The sequence below is a fragment of the Monodon monoceros genome, unplaced genomic scaffold (assembly GCF_005190385.1).
Source record: "Monodon monoceros isolate NGI ecotype Baffin Bay Population unplaced genomic scaffold, NGI_Narwhal_1 Super_Scaffold_16, whole genome shotgun sequence".
Classification (NCBI taxonomy): Eukaryota; Metazoa; Chordata; class Mammalia; order Artiodactyla; family Monodontidae; genus Monodon; species Monodon monoceros.
Window position 1 is genome coordinate 9,364,020 of NW_021703772.1, and position 16,116 is coordinate 9,380,135.

The 16,116-nt window shown below is 41.6% G+C and overlaps 1 protein-coding gene across 1 annotated transcript in view; it reads right to left on the bottom strand.

Annotated features, from left to right (window-relative positions):
* Positions 1–9,482: 9,482 nt before the first annotated feature.
* FBXO36 (F-box protein 36) overlaps positions 9,483–16,116 on the bottom strand; it is a 95,606-nt gene continuing 88,972 nt past the window's right edge. Inside the window, exon 5 of the mRNA XM_029225645.1 lies at positions 9,483–9,970. The gene's annotated coding sequence lies outside the window, so the exon portion shown is untranslated. The remainder of the gene's footprint in view (positions 9,971–16,116) is intronic.

Below are 16,116 nucleotides of genomic sequence, written 5' to 3' on the forward strand. Positions count from 1 at the left end.
GAATGCTTATAAAGAATTACAGCAAATACATTATTTCCTGTTTAAATATATCCTGATGATATTATATAGGGTTGATTGTATATTTGTTATGTGCTTTATAGGTTTCCCCTCACATATCCAAATACTTTTCATTTACATACAACTAAATAAATTTTGTCCTCTTTAAAGATGGTCAGTGAGTTTTTGTACAAAATCTTTATTTTCTTATCTTTAAGAGGAAAACTCCTAAAATATAAGTGATAATTATCCGTTTGGTTCTTTCCCCTTTCTCTAGGTATGGTTATAAAACCACCGAGAGAGAATCGCTGAGCGTGATTGTTAGAAGGGCCAAGTTCAGCTACAAAATTTAAAATGCACACACCCTATAATCCGGCAACTGCATTTCTAAAATTTTTTCCTACATATGAACAAAGACAAATGAACAAGGATTTTTTGATTTATTGTTTGTTATATAAAAGACTGGAAATAATTTGAATGTCCATCAATGGGAACTGTTAAAGTATGGTATTTATGCAACTGTTAAAAAAGAAAAGACCGATTCATATGTAAAATTAGACAACAGTATCCAAGATATATTGCTAAGAGAAAAAAAGCAAGACATGTTTAATGTACCCCCAATTACATTTTTGCTAACTACAAAAAAGGTTACTCATATGGCTTGTATATATATATATAGGACATTTCTGGAAGGAAACAGAAGGGAACATTAACAGTGTTCAGCTCTGGGGAGGGAAGTTTGGGCTCTGGGGTGGGCCTGACTTTTTCCCTTATGCACATGACGATTTTTCAATTTAAAACTTGTATCCAGAATTATTTTAAATGCAGATTCCTGGGGCTATTTAAAACCTAATGAATTGGGATCTTGGAGGATGGGACCAAGATATCTGCCTCGTATTGGACTGTCCAAAAAGTTCGTTCGGGTTTTTCGTAAGATGTCACAGAAACACCCAAACGAACTTTTTGCCCACCCAATAAATAAGCTTATCAGTTGATTTTTATGCTCACTAAAACTGGAGACCAGCTCTCAGCATATTTAAGTGTAAAACATTCCAATCGATTTCTTTCTTTTTTTTTGAAAAAGCAAAAGTGAGTTTATTAGCATTGTTTTTTTCTTTTGATAAATGACTACGAGTGTAACACCTTGATAAAGAGAAGCTTGAGAGCTACTGTTATATTTTAACAAATTAAAAATAATTTGTTTTCCTGTTACAAAAGTATTATGTTACATGTTTATTAATACACTGAATTTGGTAAGCAAATAAGTATATATTAGTATATTGAGGTGAGTGTAAAAATAAGAAGAAAAAATTTAAATGTACTTCCAATACCCAGATATAATCATTGCAATATCTTTTATACCCTTTTACTGTTTGTGCCTGTGTTTCTCAAAAACAATTTTATACTTTTAAAGTATAATTTATAATTAAATTTTATTACAAATTATAATTATAAAGCAAATTATAATTTGTTCTTTGCATGAACACTCTATCAAGGACATCTTTCCGTATCAGTAGATGTGCATCTTCAGTACAGTGGTCTCAACCATTTTTTTCACTCCAGCACAATTGAGGCATTAAACACAGTTTTGATAATGTTATTCTGTCAACTCTTTTTTTAAGGGGTGAGGAGATGAGGCAGAGAGGAGGGAGGAAAAATGGTCAGTTTAAGTCAAAAAAACTCCAGATGGCAAATACCTATCTGCAACATCATTTTTAATGATTGTATAAACTATAATGTTTTAAAAACAAATTCCCAATTGTTAGCCATTTAGGTTGCTTCTAATTTTTGACCATAGTGTATAATATTGTGATAAACACTCCTCCCCACCTCCAATCAATTTCAAATGCTTTTCCTGACTCCCTCACATTGATTATCTCCTTTTATGCATATGACATTCTGATTAATTACTATCCATGGAGCACTCCTAGTGTATAGTATTTTTATTCCACTGTCTGTCTCCCTAGTCTCCTTCCATTCGACAGATGTAAACTGGGATCCTATTAGAACAAGGCAGGCTGATGCCAAGTGCCTGCCCTTGAGCGGCCCGCGTGCAGAGGAAGCTGCTATTGCTGGAAGTGGTGATGCAATAACAAAGCTAAGGGAGATGAGACTTGTAACCTGTTTAAATGAAACTGTAATTAATAATAGAAAAGACACAGAGAGGTTCAATAAAACGAATGCAGAACTATCCCTAAGGTATGTCTATTTGTCAAATGAAAGATGCAGACAACAAGTGCTAAACTTACAGTTCTCAAACTCTTGGGTCTCAGGTCCACGCTACAGTCCTGAAAACCAATGAAGTCCCAAAGATCTTTTGTTTTTGTAGGCTGTATCTTATTGATATTTACCATATTAGAAAGTGAAACTGAGAAATTTTAAAAATTATTTAGTATTGCTTCATTTTAAAATAATAATGAGCCTACTATGTTAATATAAATAACATTTTTTGAAAAGTAACCATATTTCCCAAACATTTTTTTAGTAAGAATAGCAGCATTTTTTTACATTTTTGCTATTTCTTTAATATCTGGCACAATAGAAGATAGCTGGGTTCTTATGTTTGCTTCTACATTCAATCTGTTTTGATATATGGTTTTGATTGACATATATGAAGGAAATTCAGCCTCATACCTATATGTAGTTGGAAAGAGAGGAGTATTTATTTTAATAGTCTTTTCAGATAATTGCAGTTTGGTTGTTTTTTTTTTTTGATACCACAACAAAACTCAACAAGTGGTATTTCTTAAAGGCTATTTGCACTGTGTAATCTGACACCATATCATATAACTTTTTGTAAAACGTTACATTAAAAGCCTGTTTTGCACTGTGAATGGCTCTTTTGCCCATTTCGGATTTTGTAACATAATGCTTTAGTAATTTGGAAAAATACTAATCTACTGAGTTTTGTAGATCTTCCAAATGTTTTCATATCTCAAACAATATTTTTTTAAATCATATGATAATTGTGTAGTTCCATTTATATGAAATGTCCAGAATATGCAAATCCATAGACAGAAAGTATATTAGTGGTTGCTAGAGGCTAGGAGGAGAGAGGAATTGGCACGTGGTATCTTTTGGGGGTGACAAAACTAGATAATGGTGATAGTTTCACAAATTTTTGAATATATAAAAACCATTGAATTATATACTTTCAAAGGGCGAATTTTATGGTATGTGAATTATATCTCAACTGGGAAGGGGACAAGCTCATGGAGGTTGATATAAGTTTTCCAGAATTCTTATTTCCTTTGGAAAGCTTAAATATTATCATTGGCAACAAATACTGCAGTTATTTTTCTTGAAGTGACAGCCTCATTTTCAATAATGTATCTGCCAAACATAAACATGGTATTTCACGAGAAATCCATAGTTGAGTTTGCAACTCAGTTACACGAGTGCTTTTCCTCAAGACAAGCAATGGACTTCGATTTGCAGCTAATGTGCCTTGTGCATATTTTCCATTTCGAAACCAAGCAGGATCCTGCAGGGCCTTCCCAGGGACACCCCACCCCACCCCCACCCCCACCCCACATCCCTCACCTCTTATTTGTAAAAAAGCTCTAGCCTGCTAGGCCTTCCCTGCGTTCCAAAGAGCAAATTTAATCAGAGAACTGAGAAAATGCAGAAAGAAAGGAAAGCAGTCAAGCAAGTCAAAAATAATAATGGGTTAGCCATAAAACAAAGTCAAGGACCTTTAGTTCTTCATCAAGGGCTATAGATAATTTCCCAAGCCATATCCTTGAGTTGTTTTGCAGATACTAAAACACCCACCAGGTGGAAGAAGTTAACTGCATGCTGACCACCAGCATGTAGACCCCAGATGAGTTGGAACCAGAAGGTTGATGACTGAGATTCCCAAAACTTCATCCTATTACGTCACCATCAACCAATCAGAGAATTGTGCGTGAGCTGACCACACACCCTGTGACCCCCTCCCTCACACTGTCTTTAAAAACCCTTCCCCGAAAGCTATCAGAATTGGGGTCTTTTAAGCATGAGCTGCCTGTTCTCCTTGCGTGGTACCCTGCAATAAACACTGCACTTTCCTTCACCACAACCCGGTTGTCAGTAGATTGGCTTTGCTGCTCAAGTGGACCCAAGTTTGGCTTGGTAACAATTTTGTCACACAGGATATTAAAAAGATGTGCAGTCAAGAGTAAAGACTTCATAAAAGGTGGTCATTTTTACTGTTTCCTCAAGGATGACCTTAAGTGAATCTGGCCATTATTTGACCGCAAGCATAGCAATGGAAAATACAATGACCTCTGGTGCGTTTTGGTGGCGCGGCTTTGACTCGTGCCGAGGCATTAGCAGCACCTACCACTGCTGCTGCACCATCAGTGCAAACCTCAACACAGCTGCTCCGGGATCAACCACGAGAGTGAATCAAGTTATTCAGGATTTTGAATGGTTCAGCACCCCTTGTGTTTGCTTCCAAGCATTCACATAAAAGATCTTTGTCTAGTTGGTGTGATACTAGATGAACACAAGCAAAACAGCGAGTCCAGCCACATCTATTGATTTGTCCATTTGTGAGACAGAAGTACGATTCTGCAGAGAAGATATTAACTCAGCCTTCCCGTTTGCAGCTAAATCTTTGATCTGACAAGCTACTGTATCATTACAAAGTGGCGCTGCTGTAATTTCTTCTGCGGACTCTCCATCCAGCCAGCATTCAGCAGTGTCAGCTGTAAGGCTTACATGCCTTTCTCTGGGTGCCAGAGGCACTTCCTGTGATGAAGTACCCTGCACAGTCACCTACCCTGCAGGGTACTTCAATGGCTTTGCCTCTCTGGGTTGAAAAGCTATAACAATCAATTTTTGGCTTTTAATGAACTCATCACATTTACATTTAAAATATTCAATTCCTCTTTCTTTAGACTCTGAATGATGTCTCTTAAAATGATGCCACAACTTAGAAGGTACCAAAAAGGTAAAATTTTAACATGATAAAGCCGTGGAATAGATAGCTTTTGAGTCATATTTTGTTTCATATTTACACTTTTTTAGTAGATTTCTGATTCATCTTTTTCTTCATGTTTAGGCTTAGATGGTGCAGCTGTGAGCTAAGAAAGCAAGATTTCTAATCTCCCTTTTTTAAAGCTAATGAGCCATCAGCGTCTAAGAAAGGGAAACTGAGTCAGGGCAGAGAGCAGATCACTGGCAATGCATTAAAGATGCTACAGATGAACTGTGTGGACTTCTGACAATGAAAACAGAGAGAGTCAGGCCGAAGGTCTCAAATTGGCACTGGGTAGCCTCTTCCATTGTCAGGTGAAGTGGAAAGAGGTGCGAGTTCCTTGGGAAGGCCTAGTCCCCAGTGGAGGAAAGTACCAGGAAGAAGAGAGGACTGAGTTTGGGAAGGTCCCAGTGAGCCATGTTCCACTCTGTTATTCAGTCCTTTCCCCGGTTTTCCCTAAGAGCATGTAAGGGCCTTGAAGAAGAATATATTTATTAGTATTTAAATAAGTTTACAATATTTATTTATAGAAAAATGGGTAATAATTTAGTTCATTAAAAGCTTGGAACATTCTCTGGCCAACTAAATTAGTATGGTCTCTCATAGTACACTCAAGGTCCTCCCCTTTATAATTTCAAATATGACCTTGGGCAAATTCCATCACCTTTTCAAGTTGCACTGGCCAAACGTGGTTTTGGCTCTGAAAGGAGAGGTGGTGTGGCGTTTGTGGTTAAGAACATAGACTCAGTAGGCATAGAGTTGAATCTCAGCTTTACCACTTATTAGTCATAAAACTTTTGGAAAATTAACTTGCCCTTCCTGAGAATAATTTGGGCCTTGCCGGCCATACAGTCTATATTGTGGCTATCTAACTCTGTCACTGTGTCATAAACCGTGGCACAATAAAACTTCATATACAGAAACAGGTGGCTGGTTAGATTAGATGTATGCCATAGTTTATAGACCCCTGGTCTATAAGACAGAAATATCATCACTTACCTTCAAGGGTTGCCGTAAGAATTAAATCGGTTATTACCTGTTTATTTCTTGGTAACCAGTAGACAATCAATGGAAGTTGCTATTATTATTATTGTTCCTAAGGTTATTCCAACTCAGTCCGTGACCATGATCTATGGCTCTCAGACTTTCTGGATGGGCAGAACAGATTTCCCAATGGCAAATAGCTTTTCTGAATGAAGATCTCTGTTTGAGGGAACGTGATAAGCAGGAAACAGCAAGTCCTTCGTAGCTCCCATCCCTGAGGGTTCCATGTTGCCAGGGCAAAAGAATGCTATCCCAGTGTGCGGACGATCTCATTTCAAAACAATAAACATGTAAAGCTAAGATGTTAATTTTACTTTGTAAAATGACCTGCTACGTAATAGAATGCTTTTAACTGCAGGTGCACACCTTTCTTTAGTATGGTGGTAGCCTGTCTGTTTAACATCCAACCAAAGGCATCCATTTCAAGTGGAAGCCAACTGTTCAGAGTGGAAAAGCTTGGATTCTCTCTCACACTGTATCATATCACAACACAAACTGAAGATAGAGGTCATTACACTAAAGCTCAGAGCAAAAAACTATGCTGCACAGATGTTTTATGTAAGGTCCTTTGATATTATTCTTCAGCAGCTGGGCAGTTGGTTTGGGTAATAAGTGAGGGCTGATGACCATCTTGTACACAAGCAGCTCAGAAAACAGCAACAAGTGGTAACTAGTGATTTGACCCGACCCCTGCTTCCCACCCCTCCCCCAAATATAATCACAGCCTAAATTCTTGGCCCTACTCAATAAAACAAAACATTGTGGATTCCATATAATCGAGGTTTAATGCATGTACTATGCCAACCTGTTCAGGAAAAAAAGCAGCAATAGAAGTTGACATTGAGTATAATATATTTATTTTTTAGTTTATAAATTAAATATTAACATTTGCTATTGTTAATAAATTGTTCTTGGACTTCCCTGGTGGCACAGTGGTTAAGAATCCGCCTGCCAATGCGGATTCAAGCCCTGGTCCAGGAAGATCCCACATGCCATGGAGCAACTAATCCCACGTGCCACAGCTACTGAGCCTGCGCTCTAGAGCCTGCGAGCCACAACTACTGAGCCCGCGTGCCACAGCTACTGAAGCCCGTGCGCCTAGAGCCCGTGCTCCGCAACAAGAGAAACCACCGCAATGGGAAGCCCGTGCACCGCAAGGAAGAGTAGCCCCCGCTCACCTCAACTAGAGAAAGCCCTCATGCGGCAATGAAGACCCAACGCAGCCAAAAATAAATAAATAAGTGAATTAATTTAAAAAAATAATAAATAGATTGTTCTTATAACACTATATAAATCATCAGAAAGTATCAGTATTTTACTTTTACAATTACAATGGTGAATGAGAGACGAGTAGAAACGCTTTTGAGTGAAGAGATGAGAAAAGGCAAAAGTATAAAATGCTGTGACATTTTACTCTGAAATATGTCACGAACGAAGCAGATTTATCTGTCCACATGAAAGCTGTCAACAGAGGCAGAGGCAAACCATCATCGCCTCCCTATTGAGGCGGGAGAGAGGCAAAATGAGAGTGCTGGTGCCGCGCAGGATTTTAGGTTGACGATACTGCTCCTATTTTAGTAAAAGTAATTATAATAAGGTAATAAGGCACTCAAATTTTGAGGACAAATAATTATTGAAATAATCTAATAACCTATGTTATTTAACTATTACTTTACAGTAGCCAACATATTAACAACTCATTTTTAATTATTTAGCTTTTAGCATCTGTATTTATCTTGTTATCTTTTATATAGATAGTAAGTTTTCAAATGGCCATATATGTGTTCTTACTGATTCATGTTGAATCTAGATTATTATACATGCCCATAAGCTTTCAGAACTCAGTTGATAAAACATCACACGTGAAATTTTTTAAGCTGTTGGCATTTTGCATCGATGTTACAAATGGGTTGCAATTTGGTATCTACGCAGTTATGCTGTGCACACACACAGCTGCCGTATACACGTGGTATTAACCTGTCACTGAAAACCTGGCCCGGAGTGAAGTCTGTAACTTCCGGGCGAAACGAGGCAGCGGGAGCCGCACAGAAGCACGGGCCCTCCGCCTGCCTGCCAGCCACCAGACACAACTTTGACAGGCTCTTCATCTGCCAGGAAGGAGACTGCGTTTGATTTCACAGATGTCCCTGGAAATCCAAGACTGAGTGTTAAGGGTGTGTGGATGGGGGTTAAAGTCTGATCCGATATGAATCCAGGTTTAGTAAAACAGAAAAGAAAGAATCTGTCATTAAGCTATGGCTATGGAGCTGTTCCAGAAGGAGTGAGGGGGGGAGGACAGCCAGAGTCCCCTTCTTCCCCACCATTTGGGAGATTCCAGGGCATCACAGGAAGTTCCTCTAGTGGGAGGCAAGCGCGGGGTTGGGAGGGCATTATTTTTCTATGTAGCGAAGTGGAGATTGCAGGCAGGAAGAGCTCACAGCGTTGATAAGGTGATGGGAGGTAGAGAGCTACTTTGCTCCGTAGCCTAAAAGGAGTCATGAGACTATTTGCTGCTGTGAGCGCCTTGTCTGGGTACTTAATTGCCATGAGAAAGTAGGAAGAAAACAATTGTTAAATAACCCATCTCAGGGAGGTAGAATTTTCTCCCCTAAAACTGTACCACTTTTGCCCCTCTGCCAACTTAACAGAATACAAAATGTACTTGGGTTTTCACTCAGTTACCCACAGCCTGTGTTTTTAAAATTCCCTGTTATACTCACATGTGGAATCTAAAAAACACAACAAACTGGTGAATATAACCAAAAAAGAAGCAGACTCACAGATCTAGAGAACAAACTAGTGGTTACCAGTGGGGAGGGGGAGAGGGAGGGGCAATTCAGGGGTGGGGAAGAAGGAGGTACAAACTATCAGGTGTAAGATAGGCTCAAGGATGTATTGTACAACACAGGGAATATAGCCAATATTTTGTAATAACTGTAAGTGGAAAGTAACCTTTAAAAATTGTATAAAAATTTTTATACAATAAAATTTTATATAAAATTTTTATAAAATAAAAATCAAACACCCTACCCCCCAAAAATCCCTGTTATAATAGCGGTAACTGTCCACATTTCTTTGGGGAAGCCGCACCTCTCTTAGAAATATTTATGGTTTATTTGACAACGTAAAGTCCTGGGAAGTTGGACTCTGCACGAGGTCTGCAAGCAGAATGTCTAGAATTCTCTCCGGCCATGTCCCAGGGCCAGGTCAGAGGCTGTTCACGTGGGGGGATGGAGCCTGGCGTCCCGGGTCCCGAGGGTGGGGGACCTGCATACCATCTTAGCGGAGCAGAGTCAGGAAGGCAGCTGCACTCAGCAGGAGTGTCTCCCGCTGCCCCTGTCCCCTCACAGTTCCCTATGGGGACACACAGCCACCTACTCATGGACGGATTCAGATGACAGACACCAGGAAAAAATTCAAAAGCTGTGTTCCCCTTTCCAACGCCTAGATAAAATACATACGTAATAAAAACCTGCTAATAATCATTTATTGTTTGTTACCATACAGCAGAAGCCTCTTTTCTTATGGGTGGCAGGGCATGGGCGCCTCCTGTCCTGCTGCCCCTGTGCTGGGGCCATGAGCTGACCCTCCCTGTGGCAGGGACCGTGGTTCGGGCAAAGCCCAGCAGAGGCGGTGTGCTGCATTTGTGTGCAAGTACTCTATGGCTCCTTGAATCAACAAAACCTTAGTTCTTAATCAAAGGCAGCAGAAGAGGTTTGGACACAGATGGAAAACACAGCCGTGCCTCAACTCTCCTGCAGGTAGGAATGTGTGACCCTAGAGCTCACTGCTCCTCTGGCTTCCTTGTTGTTGTATCCTCTTGCGGAGGTGCCGCTGGAGCTGCAGCTTGCTGGTGAAGAACATCTGTCTCCAGCCCATATCCTGAGCCAGGGCTCTCATGTCTGGGGTGATGTGGTCACAGGCAGACTGGACGATCTGCTCCCACAGTTTGCCTGACGTGCACAACTGTGGGCGGAAAAAGTCAGAGGTGGGTGACATCATACATGGGTTAAGGAAAAGTTCACTCACTCACAACATCACTATCCAACCCCTGCTGCCTGTGAGACACTGGAGGAAACACCACGGGTGCACAAAGATGTGCCAGACACAGTTCTGACTCCAGAAACTTCCTCTTTGAGGAGAGGCAAGTGCACAAGTGTCTAAAGGATGAAGCAATATTCGATTAACGGAATAAATCAAGTCCTGATCTCATTTAAGATGCAAAATTTGAAAAAGGATACATGTATATGTATAACTGAGTCACTTTGGTGTACACCCGAAACGAACACAACATTGTTAATCAACTATACTACAATATAAAATAAAAAGTTTAAAAAAAAAAAGATGCAAAATGTGACACAGTTATAAACAGTACACATACAACATGATATGGTTAAGTTTACATACACAACATTATGTGGTGAATTTCCAGTTAGCCACATAACAGGCTGATAATGGTGTGGTCAACCGATCTTCACCGAGGGCTGCAGCAGTTTCTCGAGGAGAAGCGTTGCTAACTCCTGCTCAGCGTCATGTTAAACCCTTGCTTGAGTCACCTCTCCCCGGGCTTGTACAGCGGACACCGTAGGTCACTGCGGGCTACTCAGTAGCGAACCGCATTGAAGCGGACAAGCAGCCCTCGGAGACTGCCAACCAGCACACCTAAAATTTACACATTCCTGGTGCCAGGGTCCCGTCCTCATGTTTTATTCGGAGTCCTTTGCATGCGTGACATCACACCATGCAACAGAGTGGCCTACAAGATGCAGTCGCTCCCCAGGCCTGCCAGACACGTGGCAAAGGGAGCCGTTCTCTGGGAATAATCTTCCCAGGGATGTTCTTCTGCAGTCTGGGCCTTTACCTGAGGGCCATGAAGTTAAGGACAGACAAGACCCCTCTGGCCCAATACCTGCACAAGACCACTTTGCCCTCCCTCCAAGTTCAAAGCCGCCAGAGTTCAGCTGCCATTTACCCAAGATTTCCTACTAGGACTTTTCAATCGTCACCAGCATTTACGGCAACTATGTTCACCAGTCTCCCGCTACTTTTTTTGGCCGCACTGCTGGGCACGTGGGATCTTAGTTCTCCAGCCAGGGATCTAACCCACATCCCCGGCAGTGGAAGCGTGGAGTCTTAACCACTGGACCACCAGGGAAGTCCCATCAGTCTTTTGCTACTAAGCACTCTTAACAGGAGATTTCCTAATCCCTTGCTTCCATGCCCCCAAATCTTTCCTAAAGTTAAAGCTTCCATTACATTTATTATTTCCGACCTTAGCTATAGCCGTGATTTTTTGGTACCTGTATGCAAGACTAGGAACATTTAAAGGTGCTTGGATATTTGACACTGCATAGTGATAACTCCGGTAATATGAAACGTGCTCAAAGAAGGGTCTCACGTGGGCCCCAGAACACTTCCTGGCTCCATCCTTCCTGTGCCAATTGTGCCCTCAGGGAAGTTCATCACCAACCTGATTCTCCCGTCACATGTGAAAATCCAGCAGCGGAAAGAATAGGCATGACAGAGGATCATTAAGGAGCCCACAGTTCCTTTAAACTGGTGGGGGGCGGGGAGCGGCGCAGAGCTCGTGGGCTGAGGCTCCTGCTTCCTGCTCAGACCCTCCCAGACACGGCCCCCTGGAGCAACTCACAAAGACTCCTCTCACAAGGAGGCAAAGAAACACAAGAAGCAGATGGGCCGCTGGAAGGTCAATAATGGTGGGAAACAAGATTATCTATGGATAATGATCTGTGCAGACCCTGTGCCTGTGAATAATAAAGAGAGTTGATCTGACTGACAAAAATTAGGTTGAACTAATTATTTCACTATTTAAAATTAGAGGGCAACTTTAACACTTAAATAGGAGAAGCAGACAGGCATGGTAAAGTCCCTCCAACTCCAGAATACTGAATCCAGTTGGGCTCTATTTAGAAAGGCGGGGGGGTTCTGCAGAAAAGGCCTACACTCACTAATCATTCTTCCTTTCCTTAGAATTTGTTTTAGTTTCGTGTACAGCCTTTAGCCCTCAGCAGTCTAGACACAGCAAATTAGAAGGCTGGTTGATGCCATCAGAGGCAGAGTAGTGAAAGCAGAAAACAACGGGTTGAGAAACTAACAATAAGGGAAGAAATAAGAAAAGAGAAATACAAACTAAAGTGACTATAGTTTGGTCCATTTAGCGTGGAGATAAGCTGCCCCACAATTTTCAATAGCCTATCCATTCCTGCATTCATCCGTCCATCCAAACCGTATGGAGCACCTATGGTACTGGACAGGGTCCCTTGTTTCAGACCACAGAACATATCCTATGCTGTTTAAGCTGAGAGGGGTTCAGTACAGGCAATAGGAAGCTCACAGAATATCTAGTAAAACCAGAGGGGAACGTTCAATGCTCTACAGCCAGGAATAACAGCAGCTAGATGTATAAAATAGATAATTAATGATTAAAAATAATTCTACTATAAATACCCTTGTTACATATATGTTTATTAACACGTGATTTTCTTTAAAGTACATTCTTAAAAATTTAACTTTTCAAAAGAATTGAATATATACCATTAAAGTATCCTGTAGAAAGTGTTTACTGACTTATAATTCCTAGAGTAGTGTAAACAGAGCATCACCATGCAAAATAAATCCTTAGACTTAGTTGGCTATAAAGGTGTCTTCTTTTAATTTACATTTCTTTATTTACTTATGAGATTGCTTAGTTGAACTTTGTTGATTTCTGTATTTCCTCTTTTGCTAATTGTTCATAATCTCTGTTCATTTTTGTATTATGGTATTATTAATCTTTTACTTACCAATTTATAATAATTCTGCAAAGTTAATCATATGTTGCTTATTTTCTTTCTAAAGTTTGGGTTATTACTTTTTTTTTTTTTTTGGTAACATCTTTATTGGAGTATAATTGCTTTACAATGGTGTGTTAGTTTCTGCTTTACAACAAAATGAATCAGTTATATATATACATATGTTTCCATATCTCTTCCCTCTTCCGTCTCCCTCCCTCCCACCCTCCCTATCCCACCCCTCCAGGCGGTCAAGGGTTATTACTTTTACATGTGCAAATTAAAAGTTTTTTTAATTTTGTTTACGGGGATAGAATCAAATCTAATAGTCTTTTTCAAAATTAATTAATTAATTTATATTTTTGGCTGCGTTGGGTCTTCGTTGCTGCGTGCAGGCTTTCTCTAGTTGCAGCAAGCAGGGGCTACTCTTTGTTGCGGTGCACGGGCTTCTCATTGTAGTGGCTTCTCTTGTTGCAGAGCACGGGCTCTAGGCGTGTGGACTTCAGGAGTTGTGGCACACGGGCTCAGTAGTTGTGGCTCGCGGGCTCTAAAGCGCAGGCTCAGTAGTTGGGACGCATGAGCTTAGTTGCTCCACGGCATGTGGGATCTTCCCGGACCAGGGCTCAAACCCGTACCCCCTGCACTGGCAGGTGGATTCTTAACAACTGCACCACAAGGGAAGCCCTAATAGTCTTTTATATATGGTTTCTGCCTTTGTTTATACGCCTATAAAGACTTTGTCTATTCCAAAAACATTTTTAAAAAATTAAAAAATATATAATAGATAACTAATGAGAACCTACTGTATAGCACAGGAACTCTACTCAGTGCTCTGTGGTGACCAAAATGGGAAGGAAATCCAAAAAAGAGTGGATGTATGTATACATGTAGCTGATTCACTTTGCTGTACAGCAGAAACTAACACAACATTGTAAAGCAACTATACTCCAATAAAAATTACTTTAAAAAAAAATCAGGGCTTCCCTGGTGACGCAGTGGTTGAGAGTCCGCCTGCCGATGCAGGAAACATAGGTTTGTGCCCCAGTCTGGGAAGATCCCACATGCCGCCGAGCGGCTGGGCCCCTGAGCCATGGCTGCTGAGCCTGCGCATCCGGAGCCTGTGCTCCGCAGCGGGAGAGGCCACAACAGTGAGAGGCCCGCATACAGAAAAAAAAAAAAAAAAAAAAAATCAGCAGTCAGATTAAAAAACGAAACAAGAAACCCAGACTGTTCTAGTGGAAATCTCACTGCTTCTGCTCCCCAACACTCAGCACCTAAAGATGTGCTAACGCCTTGGACTGGACCCTAGAACCTCCCCTACAGGCCTCAGCGCCATGCTGGCAGGAAAAGCACGGAGGCTGCCCCACCTGGCTCACATCTTCCTTCCAAGACTCTTGCACGTGGGTCTACTTGACAGAGCCCAGGCTACGCCCAAGACACTACTTGCAAAAGCATCCATGAAATGTAGCTTTTATCTTTCTTACCTTCACAGCACACAAAGGCAACTCCGTGTAGTGTGAGGGAGCTCAAACGGGCGTGAAGCCAGCCAGCCCACTGCATGTCTCCTCTGTCTGACCTCCTGGCTGTTCTTATCCATACAGACCCTTCTTCTCACACATACAGACCCTTCCTCTCACACGTAAACTTCCCAATGACGGCAGCAGCAATGCTCCACCTAATGCAAAGCAACTGCCCCTCATACGGTGACAATGCGTTTATTCTCTGCCTTCACTTCCACCCCACTCCCGCCAAATCCCAGCAGTCACTACAAACCTCTGGGTAGTGTTTGTTACCTCTAGTTAATCCCAGTTCATCTTTGTATCCTAGAATTATAAAGTTAACCAGTACCGACTTGCCCTGTATAAAATAATAGAAGAAAGGGAAAGAGGAAAATATTGGTTTACATATAAATGTACATATCAGGGCTTCCCTGGTGGTGCAGTGGTTAGGAATCCGTCTGCCAATGCAGGGGACACGGGGTCGAGCCCTGGTCCAGGAAGATACCACATGCCATGGAGCAACTAAGCCCATGCACCACAACTACTGAGCCTGCGGGCCACAACTACTGAAGCCCGCACGCCTAGAGCCCGTGCTCCGCAACAAGAGAAGCCACCGCAATGAGAAGCCCGCACACCGCAACGAAGGGTAGCCCCCGCTCGCCGCAACTAGAGAAAAGCCCGCGCGCAGCAACGAAGACCCAACGCAGCCAAAAATAAATAAATTTTTAAAACATGTACATATCACTGGGTGAGGAAGAAAATATAGGAAGCTACTATAGTCCTAGGCTCTGCAACTGGTCACAAGCAGGAGTTGTGTTTGTAATTTTCTCGTTCTACTACCTTTTCCACCATCCTTTTGTTCTCAGCCAGCACCTCAACTGGTCAAGCTGCTATACCTGCTGAGGTGATCCAAACCGTCTCCGGTTCCTGCTGGGTGTGAGTACTTCTTGATCTCTCAGGTAGAAGATGCTTTAGTCTTCTTTAAATAAGTTTTGCCATTGAACATGCCAGTATTAGAAGGCACTCACACAGGGAAATCCCTGGCTGTCCAGTGGTTAGGACTCTGTGCTTCCACCGCAGGGGCCAGGGGTTCCATCCCAGGCGATCCCTCCCTGCTTGGGGAACTAAGATCCTGCAAGCTACGCAGTGCAGCCACCCCCCAAAAAAAGAAAAAGAAAAATAAAGGACTTGCAGGGATGGTCCGGGTTCCAGAAATACTTCTCTGTAATTTCACTGTGAACAAGCAACTCTATTTTTCTCTAATAAACATGATTAATCACCAGAGCCAACACAGTAATGCCCATTTGGGTTTTTTTTTTTTTTTTTGCCTGTTTGTTCAGTGGCATTAGGAGCCCCAGATAGCCTGGGAGCACTCTTCATTCTTTTAATTTCTAGTTCAATGGAGTCATTGTTGTTCTTTAGGCGAAACTATTCATTCTTTGACTATCAAGATCCCTAACCTACTAGAAGCCTAAGCTGTGGAGAAGGAAACAACACTTTTTCACATGGGTGACTATGTATGATTCTGAGAGATGATACTCCCACTTCCGGCCTTTGATTGTAGCTACAGAAGAAACAGGACCACATTCTGGCCAGTGACTGAGACCATATAATACATCCTGTAAGTCCGCGCTCCAACGTTGTAAAGTGTTGCCCGTTAGCTGATGAGGGATTAAGCGCCTCCAAGAAGCCGTGAGGACAAGTATTTCTAGACAGTGGAGTATGCAAGCTAAGAGCAGGAAATTGTGTACTCATACCGTATTTATTTATGTCTACTTGTTTAATAAATGAATTTATTTCAGCAAAATAATCTGAAGCAATC